The sequence below is a fragment of the Drosophila arizonae genome, chromosome 4 (genome assembly GCF_054131065.1).
Source record: "Drosophila arizonae isolate 15081-1271.41 chromosome 4, UAZ_ARI_1.0, whole genome shotgun sequence".
Taxonomy (NCBI): domain Eukaryota; kingdom Metazoa; phylum Arthropoda; class Insecta; order Diptera; family Drosophilidae; genus Drosophila; species Drosophila arizonae.
In genome coordinates this window covers 11,144,591-11,164,097 of record NC_142924.1, presented here as the reverse complement: position 1 = coordinate 11,164,097, position 19,507 = coordinate 11,144,591, and the positions used below count along the sequence as shown (strand labels likewise).

At 38.0% G+C, this 19,507-nt stretch overlaps 1 protein-coding gene and 1 long non-coding RNA gene across 2 annotated transcripts in view; one reads left to right on the top strand and one right to left on the bottom strand.

The window, feature by feature from the left end:
* Nucleotides 1-19,507, bottom strand: part of nmo (serine/threonine-protein kinase nemo) — a 92,252-nt gene that overhangs the window by 41,845 nt on the left and 30,900 nt on the right.
* LOC149269120 (uncharacterized) lies at nucleotides 12,326-14,514 on the top strand. Its single transcript, XR_016269983.1, has 3 exons — nucleotides 12,326-12,516; nucleotides 12,578-12,710; nucleotides 13,732-14,514. It is a non-coding gene; the product is annotated as an uncharacterized LOC149269120 (long non-coding RNA).

The following is a 19,507-nucleotide window of genomic DNA, read 5'->3' as shown; positions in this document are numbered from 1 at the left end:
AACAGATTTCTTTCTTTGTTTTTAGACTTCAACTTCGTCTAATTTACTCCAGTTAAACTTCTTTTCATAAGGATTCGTTCCACTTGCGCTTCTTTGACTTTTCTCTCCACAACTCTTAAACATAACCGTAATATTATATAACACATAAAACATTTCGTTTGCGAATTTCACACAATTTTTCAGGTAGTTTAATGTGCCCGCCTACCTGTGCACGACCAACATAACTCTCGAGCCATATATTATAATCAAGTATTGCGCTTACCTGCAAATAGACAGAGGGAAATAAAAAAAAAAACACATTTTAATTAATCTATAAACTGTTTTATGCGCTGCAAAATCCCATAAATATTAGGTTAGGAGTTACAAAAAAAAAACATGATAACAACAACAAACATCAGTTTTATGAGTATTAGCCAGCAAATCATGTGGCAAGTGTCATAAATAACGATTAAAGTGCCTGCAAATCGACTCCGCGGTGTGGCTAAAGATCGCAAATCTTAAATCGTTTCGCCATGTCGGCGCTTTTGGCCAAATCCAAATCATGCAGCAAACATTTGTGTATGCGACTTTTTTGTCTTTATTATTATTATTATTATGATTTTTTTCGTTTTGGTCGGCAAGTGCAGTCATAATTTATGTTGTTGCTAAGTAACTCAGAGAGCGAAACCAGTTCCAATGCAGATGAAAACTGAAAGTTAGGGTTAGGAAACATATATGAAAGAGCTATGGGTTGGTTGTGAAATGAACTAGTTCTGTGAACTGAAACAAAAAGATATCTATATAAAATGAAATGAAATAAATTTCAATGCTGGAAGTGTGCATGTGAACTGAACTAGTTCCGTGAATTAAATCATACTGAAAATCAAAAGAAGCGATTTAATGTTGTCTCACAAACTATTGCCTTGAGGTTGAGCTTTAGGAAATTGCTTAATGAACTAGTACCATGAACTGAAAGCTAATTAGCCAATGTTCAGTTCCAGGAACTGAAAGGCAATTATTTAATTATCTCTTTTACCAAAATAGTTTACAAATTAGTGAACGTCAGGAAACTGTTGGCTGGATTTTAATGAATTAAATCCAGCTATTTATATAAAATGCTAAAGATGTGAGAAATGCCATTGCAATGGCTGCATAATTGTCACTACATCTGACAGCAAGCAACACACACTTAACACACACTTCAACCACATATACACACACACACAACACACACTCGACACATAAATTAAACACGCTTCAGGGCTAAGTGGCAGCATACAAACAAAATGCATTTACAAATAAACTTTTTGAGTTGTCGTCACAATACAAAATCGATAAAAGTTGTTCTTGTTGCTGTTGTGGTTGTTGTTTAGTAGTAGTTGTTCTCGATTGCTGTTGCTGTTGTTGTTATTGGTTGCTCATTGTGGGCGTTTCTTTTTGATTGAATGAAATGCTGCTCTTAATGATTAATTGCAGTCTGAGCGCGGAAAGCATCTAAGTACAGTCATCAGTCAGTTTTTGGCCAATATGCAATCAACGTTCAATTCGATTCGATACGTAACGATACAATTCGAGCCGCATCATCAAGCTGCTGCCATGCACTTTGAATGCCCAACTAATTAGCCAGGCCAGCGCGTTGTTGTTGCTGTAGTTGTTGTTCTAGTTTTTGTTGTAGCTGTCATTAAGAGCCTTTCAAAACTTGCATAGACAGCAGAGGAGAGGCTATTCTGCAGCTAGAATACCCTATGGTTATGATATATATAGATATATCTAGCCTTTCTGGCATTTATAACAAGAATAAATATTTTAATTGATATTTATTTTGTAGCCTACACATAGAGCAGCAACTCTGCCAATTTACAGCATGATAACTCCACTGGGAGCCCAGTTCGCATAGTTGAGTTGGAGGTTTTAAGTGCTATGAGCCTGCACAGCTGGCGCTCTTTGCAAATTGAAATTCGTATGCATACATAAAGGCAAGCACACAGAAAGGTGCACAGCTATACCGCAGGCCCCTTAGTTACGCCCCCTACCCAACCCTCTCGCCCCCTTCCTCTTTCACTATCATCATCGTGCACTTCATTTGACTGTTTGTTTTTCTAGCCATGCGCTGATGGCTGATTAGTTTTGATGGAGGTTTATGCCCGTACTGCCATGCCACGCCTGCTCCTCCTCCTGCTTCTCCTCCTCTTATTCTGGCATTCACATGCGCTGTAAGTCAGCTGTGTAATTATAACTGTTTACAATTGCAGCTCAACGTATCAAATCTCTGTGTGAATGCCGTTAAAGCAGACGCCAACGAAATCAAAGCGAAACAAAATGCACAAAAACGAAAAAAGAAAATGCAACAACAACAACAACCACAACAACAAGGGAAGAGCGGACAACAACAGTTAGAAATGCAAATCCTTAACTAGGTGGAGTAAGAGAGAGAGAGAGAGAGAGAGAGAGAGAGACAAAGCGTGAGCTCAATGTGGGAAATGCAAAATAAATAAATAGTTAAATAAATGAATGCCAAACAGCTAAGAACCGGTATTTTAGCCAGTTCTAGGCCTTAGGCTCAGCCCCGCTGCCCCTCTCGACAGCTCTCACTGTCTCTCTCTTCCCCTTTACCCCTCTCTAATCGCTCATTGCGTTTTGTCGCTTGTCTGCCAAGTTTACTTTCAACGCCTTTTCCTGTCTTAGTTGTTGTTACAGTTGGCATTGTTTGTTGTTGTTGTTGTTGTTGTTGTTGTTGCTGCTGCTGTTGCTGTGCGTGCTTATGCTTGTGCTCGGACCCTTGGGCTAACGAGGCTTGAAGCCATTATACGTATACGTAATATCTATAATTATGCATTTTGTGCATATCCGCAAGCTGTCAAAGCAAAGCGCTGGCTGCATTTGAAAATGCCACAAATTAAACAATTTTCAAACAAAGTTTAACTAAAAATTGCTAGTGGCTATACAAGAAGAAGATGATGAAGAAGAAGCTGCAGCTGAAGCTCAAACTGTGGATAATGTTGCAAGATTTTTAATTACCATTTAAGCTGTCGACATGTTTTGTGTTGTGCACATATATTCGGAATGCAGCTACGCAAAGCGGAAACGGATGTCGACTCTGCCACATGCCACATGACAACAAAGCCAAGGACTGAGGTCTAAGCACTGAGCACCACTGGAGGAGGCGTGTTCTGTCACAATTAGACGATAAGGCAACATAATTGAGCTGCAAGCATACAGAGTGTGACACGCCCCTGATTTTTCTGCCTCCCGCTTTTCATTTGCAATGAGACAAGCAGCAGCAGCAGGAAATGAAGTTTTTTTTTTTTTTTTTTTTTTTTTTTTTGTAAACTGAACTAAACGGAAAGTTTCTGAAATATAATTAAAAATGGAAGTGCTTAACTGCAGCAAATAGAATTTAAACTGTTAGCCTTCATAGGGAATCAGGGAGAAACTTGGGAGAACAAATTGACGAAAATACTATAAAGAAATTCATTAATTTACATATTATATATGTGATATTCCTGTATACGTTTTATCTGTATTCATATTTATATGCAGATCTCTAGACATATATATAATAATATGTTTATATGCTTTAAGCGCTAATCCCATTATGCCTAGACACTATATAAAAGCAGTTAAACTTTGAGTTTTCTCATTTGAGATTTCTTACACGACTTAATGAGCTCCCACATTAATTAGCAGAATTACAAGAAATGCTCTGGCTGAATTTATGTTAATATTATGTTAAAAAAGAACTATATTTTAACTTCTGAACTACTTCTTTTATAGTTCATATATATTTACATATCTGGCAACAAATAGTTATATTAGTATATTAACATATCAATACTAGCTGAGAATTATAGCTGCCTTAAATTGCTTATAGTGTAGTCTAGTCAAGTTTACTATATCAAAACTTTACATGTGAATAACAAACGTGTAATATGAGTTCTCTCCAAATATTTGATTTCCGCATAGAGCTAATCCTGAGCACGTTGTGAATTACAATAATATTATATACATAAAGTTACATAAATTTCTACTTGTTTTGTCTTCTAATCTTTCACAAATACAGTCAAAGCTGTAGCTCTCAGAATAAACTCCCAAGCTCAATCGAGTAAATGCCCAAAAAAACCACTTGTGAATTACAAATACCCCATTGGATTTATTTATATACTGATTTTAATCAATTTCTCCAGCTACAATTCATTCAAATTACTTCGATCTGAGCTACCCACCTTTAAAATGAAATGCTCTTCATTTATCTACCCAAAAGCTGAAAGAAGATATATCAGAAAAAACGTGCTACCTGTGCATTATTGTGACTGGCTTGACTAGCTGATTTTCCATTTACATAAGTAAGTAGTTTGGGCACAGGAAGTCAACTGCTTCGATTGCTGCTACTGCTGCTTATACAAATTCTATTCGTGTCTGGCATTCAAAATTGTCGTAGAAAGAGTTATAGTCTAAGGGCTGTCAGGCAGAACTGCTGAAGAGCGAGAGGGAGAGAGGGAGTGAGCTAGACAGACAGTCAGTCAACTGGACTGCAACTATGTAACTTTGTCTGACACGCAATAGTTAGACAAAACTCGTACCGTCCCTCGAGACCAACTGTCCGTCCGTCCGTCCGTCCGTCTGTCTGTCTGTGTCTTGTCTACCTGCTGTTGCAGTTGCAACTCTGCATTTCTGTGCATGTGTGTGTGGCATGTAATTATGCTGTTTAACAGCGAGAAGTTTGGTTAACAAATAAGACACATTGAGGTAGCCCGAGCTACCACATGTAATTATGCCTTGGAGTCGTACTCCTGCCTCAAGTGCCGGCTCAAGTATTTTACTTATGTTTAGTTTCGTTTCGTTTCGTTCTCTTTTTTTTTTTAAGTCTGAGCACACGAAATTGCTTTTGCTTGTGTAAAATGGAGTCTCAAGTCCCAAATTGAAAAGAAAATCTGTAATAAAAGCAACAAACGACAACAACAAGAACAACAACAACAGTTCATAAATACTGCAAAAGGTCAAAGGTTACAAGCGCTGCTCAGGTAACCCAAAACTAATAAATGTGGCAATATTTTAATAAATGTTGCCCAAAATACATATATAAATATATATATGTATGATAATAAAATGTAATGTTGAGGCCAGACTAAATTCCAGCAAGCTGCCACACAGCATTTCTGTTTTAATGTGCAGCCTTAAATCAGATATGATATATACCTATATATCATTCACATATATACATATCTGTTACATATGCGTCAAGGGTGCGAAAAAGCACATATGGATAAATTATGTGGCAGCATTCCATGGGGGTGTACGAGGCAGACTCGCTGCACTGGCTGGGGTACTATATGTAACAGCGTCTAAAATTAGTTATTGATTGCGGGTAGACAATATCTCATATGCCACATGTGCTTTCAATTGTATTAAAAAAAAACGAAAAGGAAACACACAAACAGCCCTAAATCAATTGAGAGGCGAAAACAATGAGTTGAAAGACAGCACGAATAATATATACCCTATCGAATACATATATACAAATATAGATTTGTGATGTCTAACTGGCGTATACTAATATGGCTATAATATGGTGCATGCAGTCATAAAAGTATTCGACAGATACATTTGTGATATTAAACAACGACGAGCGTGCCTTTGCTCTAAATCAATTAGGAAAATAGAACTCTAATTTAATATCAGAGAGCATGTAAATCATATCGAATATTCCGGCTATTATAATCATATCATGCGATATTTTGATAGTAGAATATGTTTTATGCATAGAGAAATGTATTTATAGTATATCTGTACTATAAAAAGGTCATCAGTAGTCTCTAATAGAACTGGACAATACAAGATATTCCAATACTAGGACTTGATAATAATAATAGAAATTTATCCATATTTTATCTATAATACAAAAAGGCCATCAGTCTCAATTAAAACTTGGCAAGTAGTCAAACCTTTACCCTCTCACGTCAAGAATTAATGAAATTGTGAATGAGGAATGGGCATGACTTAATGTTATATATAGATAGATAGATCTATATCCATATATCCTCTTCAATATATATACAATCTCTCATACATTAGTTATTTCAATTAAACTATCGCTATATAGCTGCTATTTCAATGACTTTCTGATCTACCCCGCATGCTGCATGCATTACATGCCTCCCATTGACTAATTAGAAATACCCTATAGAAGGCAGACAAACTCAAGTGTTGTTTGGTTTTTCTACTGTCTGGCAGGCAAAACAGGGGGGTTCGTTCGTTCGTTCTGGCAGGGCGTGTCATGCATTGGGGAGCAGCTAAACAAGTGAACGCCAAGTGATGTCAGGTTGAATGTACTCGAAGAGCAAAGAGAGCTAAATAACAAAAAGCAACAACAACAACAGCAACAACAACAACGACAACAACTAACTACAACACCATAGAGAACAACGTTCTACGACGACGTGGTCAACGCCTTTGTTGTTGTTTCACGATCGCCAACCGGACAGGCGGCAAAGTTGATAACCTTGAGAGCATTTTCATGCGAAAGTTCAATGAATTTAGTTTTACTTCCATGTCTCAAAATGAAAGAGCACAGAAGAGAAGCGAGCGAGAGAGAGAGAGAGGAGAGAAAAAATAAAAATAAATAAACTCAAGACGCGACGCAGTAGAACTCTCTGAAGCGCAGACAAAGTCGCAGGCGAGCTCTAAAAAAAAAAAAAAATGAGTAAAGAAACCAGCACATGTGAAAAAAGAAGAAGCAGAGCAAAAAGAAAAAAAGTAGTTATAACTACTGAGAAAAGTGAAACAAAACCAGACTAAACATTCGCAGCAGCCGCAGCAGCTGAGAACCAGTTCAGCAAATGTACAAACTGTTGCAGTTGTTGCTCGAAGATCTGTAAAGGCTGCTAAAGTAGCTAAGCAGACGCTAAGACAGCGAAAGAGACAGAGCGACAGACTGGCGAGACAGAGAGAGTGAGAGAGAGAGAGAGAGAGAGAGAGAGAGGGAGCGGGGGGCGTAGTGGGGCGTGAAATCGATGCGTTGTCTTCGTTTTCGAAGCTCATGAAATGCGCAGGAAATCAATGATTCGGTTCGCTTCGGTTTCGATTACACGCACACGAAGACGATTGGCGACGACAACTGCTGCAGCAGCAGCAATAACAACAACAACAGCAACCGCATGTTGCTGCAACATGCCAGCCTAGCTTAGCTGCATGTTGCTGAAAGCATTTGCAATAAATTAACTAAAATTATAGACAATTATTAGCATTGAGCGAGTGAGCGATGAGTTGAGCAACTGGCAACTGGCAACGTGCAACTTGCAACGTGCTACGTGCCACGGTGCAATTGCATATTTATTGGGGCGTTTGCGCATTTTAATTAAGCGATTTGTCATTACAAAAGGGTCCAACATGCATCTTGCCTTGTCTTGGCTTGCCTTGCTTGCTTTAGGCCAAACAGCAAGAGGCAGAAAAAAAAAACAGAACGCTTTTCTTATTGATTACACACGTTTAAACAGGTAAAACTGCGTCCAGGGGGCAGATCAGATAAATATGTGGCATATACGCGTATTTAGATAGCCGCTACCATGAACAACGACAACAACAACAACAATAAATATAGGGGGCGCAACGATCATTATTCAATTACAGCGTTGGATTTTGCACTCAACTTTTGTGCATTGAAATTGAAATGGGAATGTTGAACCATGAAATTGTAGGCTAAACGGCTATGGAATTGCTATTGACAATGGAATCGAAATTGGAATTGCGATGGGAAATGGAATATATTGTTGAAGAGAATCTGTGAGAAGTGCAATATGAGAGAAAGAAATTTGATTGAAGAGCGTTTTATACATTGAAAGTAATTTAAACTGAGAAGAATTGAAGTAGAATACCAAGTGGAAAATTCATGCAGTTTTTGTGGAAAATTAAAATTGAAAGTAATCGAAAATTGAATATTGAAATTGAATATTGAAAGTAGTTAAAGTTCAATTCGAATTGAGTTCGGAAAACAAAGTCTTAAGCCCATTTAAAACTAAAATTGAAACCACTGAAAATGCCATTTTATGGTTAAATAAATTGACTTTGAATTGAAGCATCTTTGCAATGCAATTTTGAAGACTTCATAGAAAGTAAAATAAATTTCTAATATTATATTCAAGTCTCTGTCATTGTCTTATTTGATTATATTACAATTCGTGACGAAATAATTGAATCGACATCAATGAATGAAAGCACATATTGAGTTCGTTAATAGAATTAATTTGTATACAATTAGCTTCAAAGTTGACAACGGTTTGATTTATATTGGCAAATGCTTAAAGTTCACTAAAAGAAAATGATTAGCGACTAAAAGTTGTTAAAAGCCAGAATTGAAATAAATCAATTTCAATGGAGGATTTTGAAACCAAGAAATTTAAATAATCCAAATATTAAGCTGACTTCACGCTCTGATAGCAATCAATAACAAAATCTAAATGCGAAACGTCGTCGAGCTTACTTCCTTGTGGCAACGCAGCCAAGATAAAGCCAATTTTAGGCAGATTGAACAGCTCAAATTTCAGTTAAGGAAGCAGTTAATAAAAACAGCTGTTTGCTTTAAGAATTGATGTAATATATACACGTATATATGTATGTATGTATATGTATATAATAAAGTGAACATTTTCAGTAGCGCCTCGAACAGTTTGGAGCAACAGCAACAGACCCAAAGAAGACCCAGAAACGAGGTCGTGAAGTAGAGCCCCCAAGCTTTGGACATTCGTGTGTAATTTGAGTGGCGTGTAAGCTGCCAGACATAAAGCCCGCAGCGTGCATAATTTAATATGAATATTATAAGTGTATATATAAAAGGTTACCTCCCATACCCCTCTCCTCTAGAAGCTCCACACTGCACAGTTTGTTCAGCCCTTGCTTAATGACGAGCTGAAGTGCAGCACTTTCAACACTTTTAGTGGCAATTTACAGGAGCTGACCACAAAGACAAAAAGGCAGCAGCTACAATAATGACCACGTCCACGCTGATTGCTGATTATGACATGGCTGAGGAGAAGGAGGAGTATGAGGAACTGAGGGAGCTCAAAGAACTGGGAGCGAGCTCTGGGCAATCTGGTCAGCCTGGTCAGCCAGAGGGCTCCAATGCCTGTGGCTGGACAACAAAAAAAAGGGTGAGAAAAAGAGCCAAGTTAGATTGTCGTCGAGGCACATGCAGATGATGTGAAGTGCAAATAATTATGACAGCCAAGAGTAGAGGGCAGCCAAACGGAAGCGGCTGCAACAACAGCAACAGCAACAACAACAACAGCAACAACAAATCGTTGCACACCTGCAAGAGAACAGCTAAGAAAAAATGGTGCAAGCAACAAAAAACAACAACAACAACAACAACAACAGCCACATCAACGTCTACTGTGAGCTGTGCAACACTTGAACTTTACTGCAGCTGCAGCAAACATAAGCAGGAAAGCCAACGGCCAACGGCCAACGGCAAGCATTGAGTCAGCTAAAAAGTCTCAACCTTAGCCACACCTTCGGCAACGCCAACAAAACTGTGGCAGCCAACATAACGATGATTATGAAAGACAATCAGCTGTGCCACCATTGTTGCAGTTGCAGTTGCAATTGTTGTTGCTGCCGCTGCTGCTGCTGCTGCTGCTGCTGCTAGGCAGGCCTGCCTGCTGTTGAGGTTTGTAGGGTAATTGACAACGGCTGGTGCAATGCCGCGCAGCCGAGCGAGCCAAAGCCACTCAATGAGCCACCCAGCCAGCCAGCCAAGCGGCAAGGCAATACCAAATGCCTCAGTTATTGGCCCAAAACGAATAACAACAAAAAGGCTGTAGAAGAAACAAGTAAAAGTGGTCTAATGGGGAGTAGACGACTACCAAATACCTAGAACAATGTGAATAGCTGGGGAGGATTTGATATAAGCAATCATTATGATGAGTCTGGCTCTTATAATATAGGAAATATGGCCTATCAGATGTCGTATAACTGAGGTTTTGGTTAACTTAAAAAAAAAAAGCTATTGATTATTCTTAATGAAATCCGATCTAGGCGTGTTACAAAACGAATTTTTACAATAGAAGGGAAACTACACAGAGAATTAGCTCATCCAAGTTATGTGCTTAGGCTTTATAGCTCTCCTCCTGCCTGTTACATAAATCCCAAGAAAACCTTTATACCTCGCTTACCCACTTGCCGTTCGTATAACAAAAACTTAAATAAAAGCGCAAAGAAGCGCAAGGGAACTATAGAACTATAGAGCCTCCAGCCCAGCCGAGGGGGGTATTTTAATCTTGTCTGTCCCTGACAAATGGCTAAGCTCTGCGCGAATTGCTGATAAATGTGCTGAAAAGGCAGCACAGAAATTCCAACGAAAAAAAAAAAAATAAAACTGAATCTCCCCGAGCAGACAATAAAGTCAAGTAAACTAATATACATATATTTGCCTTACATAATGCTAAAATCCCAAAGTCTACAACTTAAATTTAAATACCTTAAATGACCACTCAACTGACAGCGATGGGCTGCTTTGTTTGTTGTCATTAAGTCGCAGCTTGTCAAGTTCAAAAACTTTAAGATTGATAATAAAAGCGCAACTGCGTATAAAGCCCCTATATATAGCTATTATACAACAGTCGCCGCCAACTAGGGGGGCATTCGACATTATTACAATAATATGCCGCTAATTATGATGGCCCTTCAGAAAAGTTTAGCATTAACTGATTGACCTTAAAGGGCATGAGAGCGACCGTTGAAGTTGAAGTTGAAGTTCAAGACGCGACTTGAAGTTGAAAGTTCAAGCAATACAAATTGTAAAACATAAAAGAACCGCATTCAAATGAAACGAAAATCAATTAGCAATTAATTATGTTCGAAACGGGTTTTCCGTTTCGGGCATCCTTAAACGAGCCAAACACGAAACTCACCGCAGGGCGTCGCATAAATTGTTAGATGAGATAATATTCGTTGGGTTTGATATTAGTTACTGGAGTGGGCCAAAATGTTTACGCTTTCAATTAGCTTTTTGTAGCTCTACCTCTACCTCTACCTCTACCTCTACCTCTACCTCTACCTCTACCTCTACCTCTACCTCTACCTCTACCTCTACTTCTATTCGACCTCTACCTCTGCCTTCTGCTCTCTTCCATCCTTGACCATTTCCTTCGGGTTCCTCTCTTCAACTTCCATTTCCCTATCCTACCCCTGTTCTATGCCTCTACCTCACGCTCTGCCCCTACTTCTACCCATGTCACTACCTTGACCAGTCCATTTGACCCTATACCCCTCTTTACCCCACTGCTCGTCTCTATCTCCTATCCGCCCATCCTCTCCCTCTTCCTCTCACTCTTGTTCTGCTCTCCATTGGCACGCAATGCGCCATGACACTGGCTGACGCTGATGCTGACGACGACAAGTGTCATTATATCAAATGATTTTACTTTTGGCCACAGCCACTGGCGCAGGCAGCCTGATGCCTGATGCCTCACTTAACTACTCGTCCTCTTTATCTGCGCTCCAGCTCCGCCCCAGCCATGCCCACTCCACTCTCTGTCATTCACATTGGCATTGGCTGCCAACTTTTGAGTGGCTTATGAGTCCTATCTCTCTCATTCACTCACTCGTGCGCTCTCTCGCGCTCTCTCTCTCTTTCTCTCTCGCTCCATCCCTCTCACTCTGTGCTTCCTTTGTTTGACAGTTTTGAAGTGTTATGCGATTTTACATTATTGGCTCTGCTTGTGCGCTCGTCTATTGCTGCCCTCTTCTATTCTATTCTCTTGACTCTTCACAGCTATCTCTCTCCTCTCTGCTCACTCCCTGTCTCTTCCTCTGAATCTCTTGTTAGCTGAAATAGTTTTGACGTAGTTTTGCATATGTTGGCTAAAAGTTTTGTGCATCGCTGACGTGTCTGGCTTCTAAATAGATTTGCGCTTGGCGGCTTTGCAGGTTGTCAGCTAAGATAACACTGCAAGAGCGACAGAGAGAGAGAGAGAGAGAGAGAGGGACTGCGAGAGATAGACAACCAAGTCTTTGTTTGATAAGTTTTCTATGTTATGCATTGCTTTTCTGCACGTGTCTTTTACAAATCCATTTGACGTCAGTGTTACTTGCCTGTTTTCCATTTGGACTAACAAACTTTAATAACTTTGATGTGCTTGCTGTGATTCCAATTGTTATTGCTAATACTAATAAAGTTGACTTGCGCTCGACCTTTGCCGTTGCAAACCTTTGAGCTTTAACTAGAAATGATTGACTTTAAATCACGTTGCAATTCAGATTTTATTACAAAAATATTAACTGAGTTAATAGGAGCCGGCTAAATTGGCAGTTGGTTTTCTGAATGCCTGTGCTGTTGGTATTATAAAATATAATGGAACTAGAGCAGGCTTTGAGTTGGCAATGATTAAAGTCTTTCAAAGTTAAACAGATTTTAGATTTATATAGACTTGCACTTATATTATTTATTGTACTTAAAATAGAGAAAGAAAATTAATCAGAGTGCATTTAGAGCTCATTCCTAATATATAAAGCAAAAAGGCTCTATCATTGTCTTAACGGAATGTAAGTCTCGCGTAATTGGGCTAAAATCTCTCAGCTAATAAATTTCCTGCAACATTTACAGGATTTTTTTTTTTCCTTTTCACATTTTGGCAAATATTTATTCGAATTCGGTTGTAGAGTTGGTGGTGCATGTCTGCTAAATTTCCTGTAATGTGTAGGCTTACGACTAATTATAATGAGGGTACATATGATGTGTGAGTAATTTAATTTTAGGTTGCCCTAAAGGCAAAGTCAAAACGTGGATTTCCATGATATTTGCATAAGCATATATTATGTTGGATTTCCATGTATTAAAATTTAAGTAGGTCTAGCCTGTATACACTCTTATTTTCTAGTAATTATAGTATTATTTTATATATTTATCTCCTAGTTCGTTCTACTAAATATTTAAATGTATTTTCCTCTTGCTTTCAATTACATTTTATTTCACATTATTTTTGCTTTGCTTAAATAGCTTTAAGGCAAACACACACATACCCAAATGTATATTTCTATATATATAATCTACTTATTTATTACTATAAAAGCAATACATAGTAGATTTCAAATTTAATTGTTTGTATTTTTTAAGCCAATTAAAATTTGAGGTAACTTTTGCTGCAGCATTTCAAATGGTACGCACACAATTACTCACGCATTCTCTGTCTCTCTCTATAATATCTTACTCTGTCTACTCCAATTTGCTTTTTACATATTTCAGATGCAACATCTCCAAACGCACAAAGCCACATATAAAACACTTAACAATTTGTTGCTGCTGCCTCCAATGCTATTCAATACATTTGTATATATATGTATGTATGCATGTATGAGTATATGTGTATATTGATATATATGTAGTTATATTTATCTATGGAGAGCGTATAGGAAATGTCAAGCTGGCCGCACATTTTGCTCGATTCTGTTGCGACTGCCATAAGTTTTGTTTGCAATTTATGCACATGACATGAAAACGTGCGCAACAGAGAAACACGCACACACACACACACACACACACACATACACACAGGCACACAGAGAAGCTGTTGTTGTTGCTGCTGCTGCTGTCTTTATTTACGAGCTGTATTTTACGTATGACATTTCTTATAATATTTTATTGTATTCCACTTCTAGCTGTCGATTGATATTCAATTTTTACGCTCCAACATTTTCACGTGTCGCATTTATTTTATTTATTTATTTTTTTTTTCTCATTTTTCTTTTGCTTTTCCATAGGCTCTCTTTAAGCATAGACAATTTTATACAAGAGCTAAGCAAAAGCCCAGCAGCAATTGCTAGAACAACAACAACTACTACTGCTACAACTACTACAACTGCATAAGCCTCTCGACTCGCTGGCTGGCATAAAAACTGGGTCAAAAGTTGGAAAAATTATAAAGTAAAAAGAAAAGTGTGGAAAACTTGCGAGCTAAAAAGAAAAACAACAACAACTGCTGCAGCAGCAACAACGGCGACTGCGAGGCGAATGTTTACATACACACACACGCACACACACACATATGCATGTGTGTTTATACATATATGGAAGACAGTGCACTTTTGAAGCGCACGCAGCCCAAAGCATTGCACTTTTAAGCCCTCCCCCGCCCTCCCTCGCCAACGACGCCCTTTGCAACCAGCTCCCCCGCCTTACTTTGTTTATTATTTTGTTTAGTATTTTCTTTTTATTTACTGTTGTTTATGTTACTTTTATTGCAGCGCCGCAACGGCGAGGCAGCCAAAATGTTGCACTGCCACAAGAGCCTTTTTCATTTGATGATGCCTTAAGGTAAGACCAGAGAGGGAGAGATAAAGCGCGAGATGAGTAAGTGTGTGTGGTGGGCAGAGCAGGGATGGGCGGGGCAGCGTAGTTGTTGTTGCTCTTGCGGAGACTGCGGAACAATGATGCTGCATTATTCCAGCAATCGAGTGAATTAAATGCAAATAAAGGAAAATAAATTAATGCATTTGATATATGCTATATATGTATGTAATGACAGATGCGGGCATTAATGAATATACGGTTTAAAATTCAAGTTTAATATTATTGAAGTATTAATGAATATAGTATATATAAAATAAAAATTTCTGAGTTATAATTATTATTATTATTTTTTTTTTAATATATAAAAAATATATTTTTTCTCACAAGTTTTAGTCTATTATTATTTTGCTTTCTCTATTATTATTCATTATTTAAACGTATATATGCATTCTCTCAAAATACACAAGCACAGTTCTCTGCCTCTATAATGAACTCATGCCTGGAAGCCAAACCCAATTTGGCAGTAATCTTGTATTAATTTGCCTTCATCTCGGCGTCGTTTTGGAGGTGTTAACCACAATTTTATGCAAATTAGTGAACAAAGCTGATGCATATACCCAATGGCTTACGAAAGAACAGAACTAACTTGCATAGAAACTCAACTTGTTTTCGGTAAAAATTAATTAACAAAAAAATTTTTCTTTAATTTACCTATTTATTTTTTATTTTTGCAACAAGCTGAAGCCGCACCTAGGCAAAAACAAAAGCCGCAAACTATAGATATGAGCATATATATTGTATAACACCTTTAATCTGCCTGCCATGAAAATGGAAATTCAAATACCCGTAGTAATCAATATTGGCTAATTATAACAAAATGCAAACAGAAATAAAAAACCTGGCCTTGAGCCAAACAATTGAATAGCAAAAAATACAAATAAAAGACCACAAAAATGATAAAATGTCAAAGCAAACAAAATTTGCTGTTAGATTTTTACGCTTTTGTTGTCAGCTGCAGCTAAATGTTAAAAAAAAGAAATACAAGTTAATAGCTGCAGTTCAGCTTGACTGACTGCATAATACTCTTGGGGAGCTATAGAAGTTATAGAAACAACTGGAAACGTCTGATGGAGCAAAGACAAAGGTAAAGACAAAGACAAAGACAGATTATGAACAGATCGAACTTTAATGGGCTACAACAAAACTTGCTCATTTTTACTCCACATATACATCTATATAATATTTGTTATATCAGCATAGTAAGTCTAATAAGCAGGCTTAAAATTGTATTGTAGTCAATTTATAGAGTAGATGCATCTCTCATCAATCTTTAGGGTATTAAGTTGAAGTCCATGTAAGAGTTTTAGTCAATTGAACTTCTCTCTTTAGGTCATAAATATAAATTTTAATATATTTCAATATCAGGCTATCAATTTCAAGATGTTTTATAGCTAAAAATGATATAGTGTATCTTGGAAAAAGAAGTTATAGAACTTTTCGCTCAGAGAGCCTAGCCTAAGGTCTCAGACAAAAGTTTTTATGCCAAGTCCCAACTCCATGTCTCCTCCATATCATTGATAAGCACAGACAACCGACAAGTAGACAGTGCATAAAAACCAATATGCTCATCTCAGTTAGTCAACGAGCATAAAAAGTAAGAAAAATAAAATACAACTGCACACAAATGTAAATAAATTACATGCAACAAATGCAACAACAGTCGCCGCTGACGTCGCAGTCACGTTGAATGCGACTGCTGCTGGCTGCGACGGTTGCTGTCGCTGCCGCTGCCGCTGCTGCTGCTGCCGCTGTCTGTGCCACTAACCCACTTCAAGACAACTCAACGCTGTCTCTTTCTAGCACATAAGCTGACTCGCTCTCTCTCTTTGTCCCGCCCGCTGCCTTGCTGCCTTGCTGTCTCTCTTTGGCGCAACGCAACGTGAAACGTTGACAACAACAACAATAACAAGAACAACAGCAGCAGCAGCAAATCAACTGCCTTCGCTTTTTGCATTTTATTACGAAAATTCTTTGCATTCAAAAAACAAGAACCTAAAAGCATTCAATTAATCAGCTAAGCTTAAAGGTTGAAAAGGGGTTTGGGGGCTAGGGACTAGGGGCTGGAGCTTGTTGCCTGCTTGAAACAAATTAGCGGCTTAAAGTGCGCCCGTCCCCCAACCAAAGGCGTTGATTGATTCGAAGGGCTTGCATAGACCCAGACATGGGCGTGGCTCGCTTTGGTTATAGTCCATTTGGATCATTTGCTCAATGGCAGCTGTCAAGAGTTTCCCAAAGTTTTGGGTGTCTGGGGTGGGGGAAACGGCTCAATTGAAAGCTTATTTATAGGCCCCATCACACTCGACAGCCGTCGACAGTTGTGACCCAAAAATGTTTGCCGCCTTGCTGTTGCTTATTGTTGTTGTTGCTGTTGTTGTTGAAAAACCACAAAACCACTTTTGACCACACAATCTTCGAAAAGCCACAAAGTGCTCAAGCTGCTAACTGAGATAAAGATAATGACATGGAGCACTATGGACACTATCACACATGGCGAGACTGAGCAAAAGACCAAATCCATTGTTTGGCCTGCTCTGATTCATCAGCAAACAGCACACACTTCCCCCCTTCCCTCCCCGCTCGCTGCTTGCCTGCCCATAAGCATAAACATAATTTTCTATTGCCGCCAAAAGTTCGAGGCGATTTGAGCTCGATTCAACGCTTTGTCACAACAGCTGCAACACAAGTTGCGCTGCATTTGCGCTTTTCAAATGTTGCATAACTTTTTTATTTTTTTATTTTTTTTAATATATCTATGTATATCTCCTTTTTGTTTTGCAGTTGCTAAATGTAACTGATTATGGAAAAAGGTGCAGAGCGGGCGTATTAAGCTGTGGCAAATGCATTGAGAATGGTTTATCATCAATTATCAATTTTCATTTATTAATTAATCATCAATAAACAATTTATCAATTTTATTATTTTGAAATGTATAAAGAAACAAAAATGCCACAGCTAGTTTATAGCATTTTCTATTCTGCTTTTGATTATATATAAATTATTAATTAATTGTTATATAATATATTATATAACTGTTAATCAAATCCTACAATAATTTTAATTACTTTCAGTTTAGAAAATTATATCAGACTTTTCTTTATATGACTAATTTGAAGTATAATTTAATATAAATGTTTATGCTTACATTGAAAATATATACATATATCATATATTTCTTATAAGACTTTCATTTAAAATTCTCATTGAGTTTTGTCATATATCAGTAGGGCTTCAACTGAATTTTATCCAAGAGAACTTACATTAGGCTTTCTTTTATAGTATGTGACTTGTCTTTAATTTCCTTTACAAATTTCAAGCTTTTATTTATAATTCATAAAGCGTTTCAGCATAACTGTCCATATCTTCGTGTCACTTCATGCTGCATAATCAAAACGAAAATTGAATTTAAATTCTCCTTCTAAAAAGTTTCAACTATTACAGGGTACTTCACGCTCTAGACCTTAACCTTTTTAGGTTTTCATTTGATATGTCTTCTAGTTGTTGTTGTCGCAAGTTTATACTTTTTGTGGGCTTCTCGCTTAGCTGCTCAACTTTGTTTTTTGTTTTTGCATATAAAGACGCGAGTAATTGCAATGTTAAGTATACGCCGAGTGGCGCACAAGTTATGCTGAACAAATGCGCACACCCCCACACACAATTACACATGCCCACACACACACGCACACCTATAGCTGCGTCAAGTCAACAACCAGCTGCTGGGTCAATGAACTACATTTAGCCAAAGCCATTTGAACTGCACTGAAATGTTAATTAATTAAATTTGCTTATATCAATAACGATAATAATAATAATGATAATGGAATATATTAGACCACTGAGGGTTCATTGGCGCACACACTCGACAAATTACACAATTTTTAATATGCCATAAATGGCATTAGGGGCTTGGTCAGGGGTTTTACTGTAATGTCAAGCAGGGATGGGCTTCACTGTAGAGGAAGTGAAGTAGCTGGGTAGAAGTTTTACTGTACGGCATTAATTTAAAACCTGTTGACTCATTCCTAAAAGCAGCCACGCTTCAATTATTTGCTGCAGTTGGAGATGCGCGCGCGCGTTTTATACGCGTTTTTTGTGCGTTTTTTATCGCGCACCTTCGAGAAAAGTTTGCGGAATTAACATAAGTAAAACGGCTGACAAAGTGCAATGCCTACAAAAGGGCATTAGACCGTTAAGCCTTGGCGTGTTGTCTAAGTGACGGTAAGGGCGGCAGTGGGCGTGGCAGAGCTATAACATTATTTTTTCTCCTCTTTTTTCTGCATTGTAATTACGATATAAATTCACAACGGATTTGGCGGATGCGAACGATGCGAACGCTTTTTTGCATAGATAAAGCTGGCCAAATGAGTCTAGGCTAAAAGTTATTGTTGCTCTATGTAGTTGCTTAATTGTTGTTGTTGTTGTTGCTGCTGTTGCTGCTGTTTCTGCTGTTGTTATTGTTGCTGGTGGTTCAGTGCCGCCAAGCAGCAGCGCGTAAAAGTCAACGACAGCAAAATGTGGCGCTCAAATTAAATTTTGTTTTCCACTTTTATTGCGGTTACAACAGAGAAGCCGCAAGTGCTGCCCCCATATCAGAATAATATATATACATGTATATAGCATATCTGGCTATACAATTTTAATTAAACACATACACGTCAAGTGCTTTTTGGTTAGTAAGATCTGGAATTTGCTATCTCTGCGGTTTTCTGAGTCTGTTCAACTTTGACTTACGATCTCTGTTCTCTCTTTTCATTCATTTTTTTGGCCAACGATCCATGACACATTGTCTAGAACTTAGAGCTGTGTCTCGCCAATGCCGTTATAATTGTGAACACTTTGTTGTGAACTTACCTGTAAAGAAGAAGAAAAAGGTAAATTGAAACATGAGTCAAGCTAATAATACATTGAAAGCAATTACTTAGAACTAGAGAGGGTCTGGGAAATCAAAGATCTATACATATCAGATGTATAGAATTCTGAGGAAATTATATACCCCCCACTCAGCACAGTAGTACCTCCCAGCTGATGCTTATCGGCTGCCGAATGCCTATTGACTGTGCTCAAAACTTGATAAGCATCACACACTGTGGGAATTCTACCCCTAGATATGCATATAGATGAACAGAGAAACAATCCCCAATGCAGAAAAAATGAAAAGAATGAAACTCACTCTCAAGTGACTGCAGCATA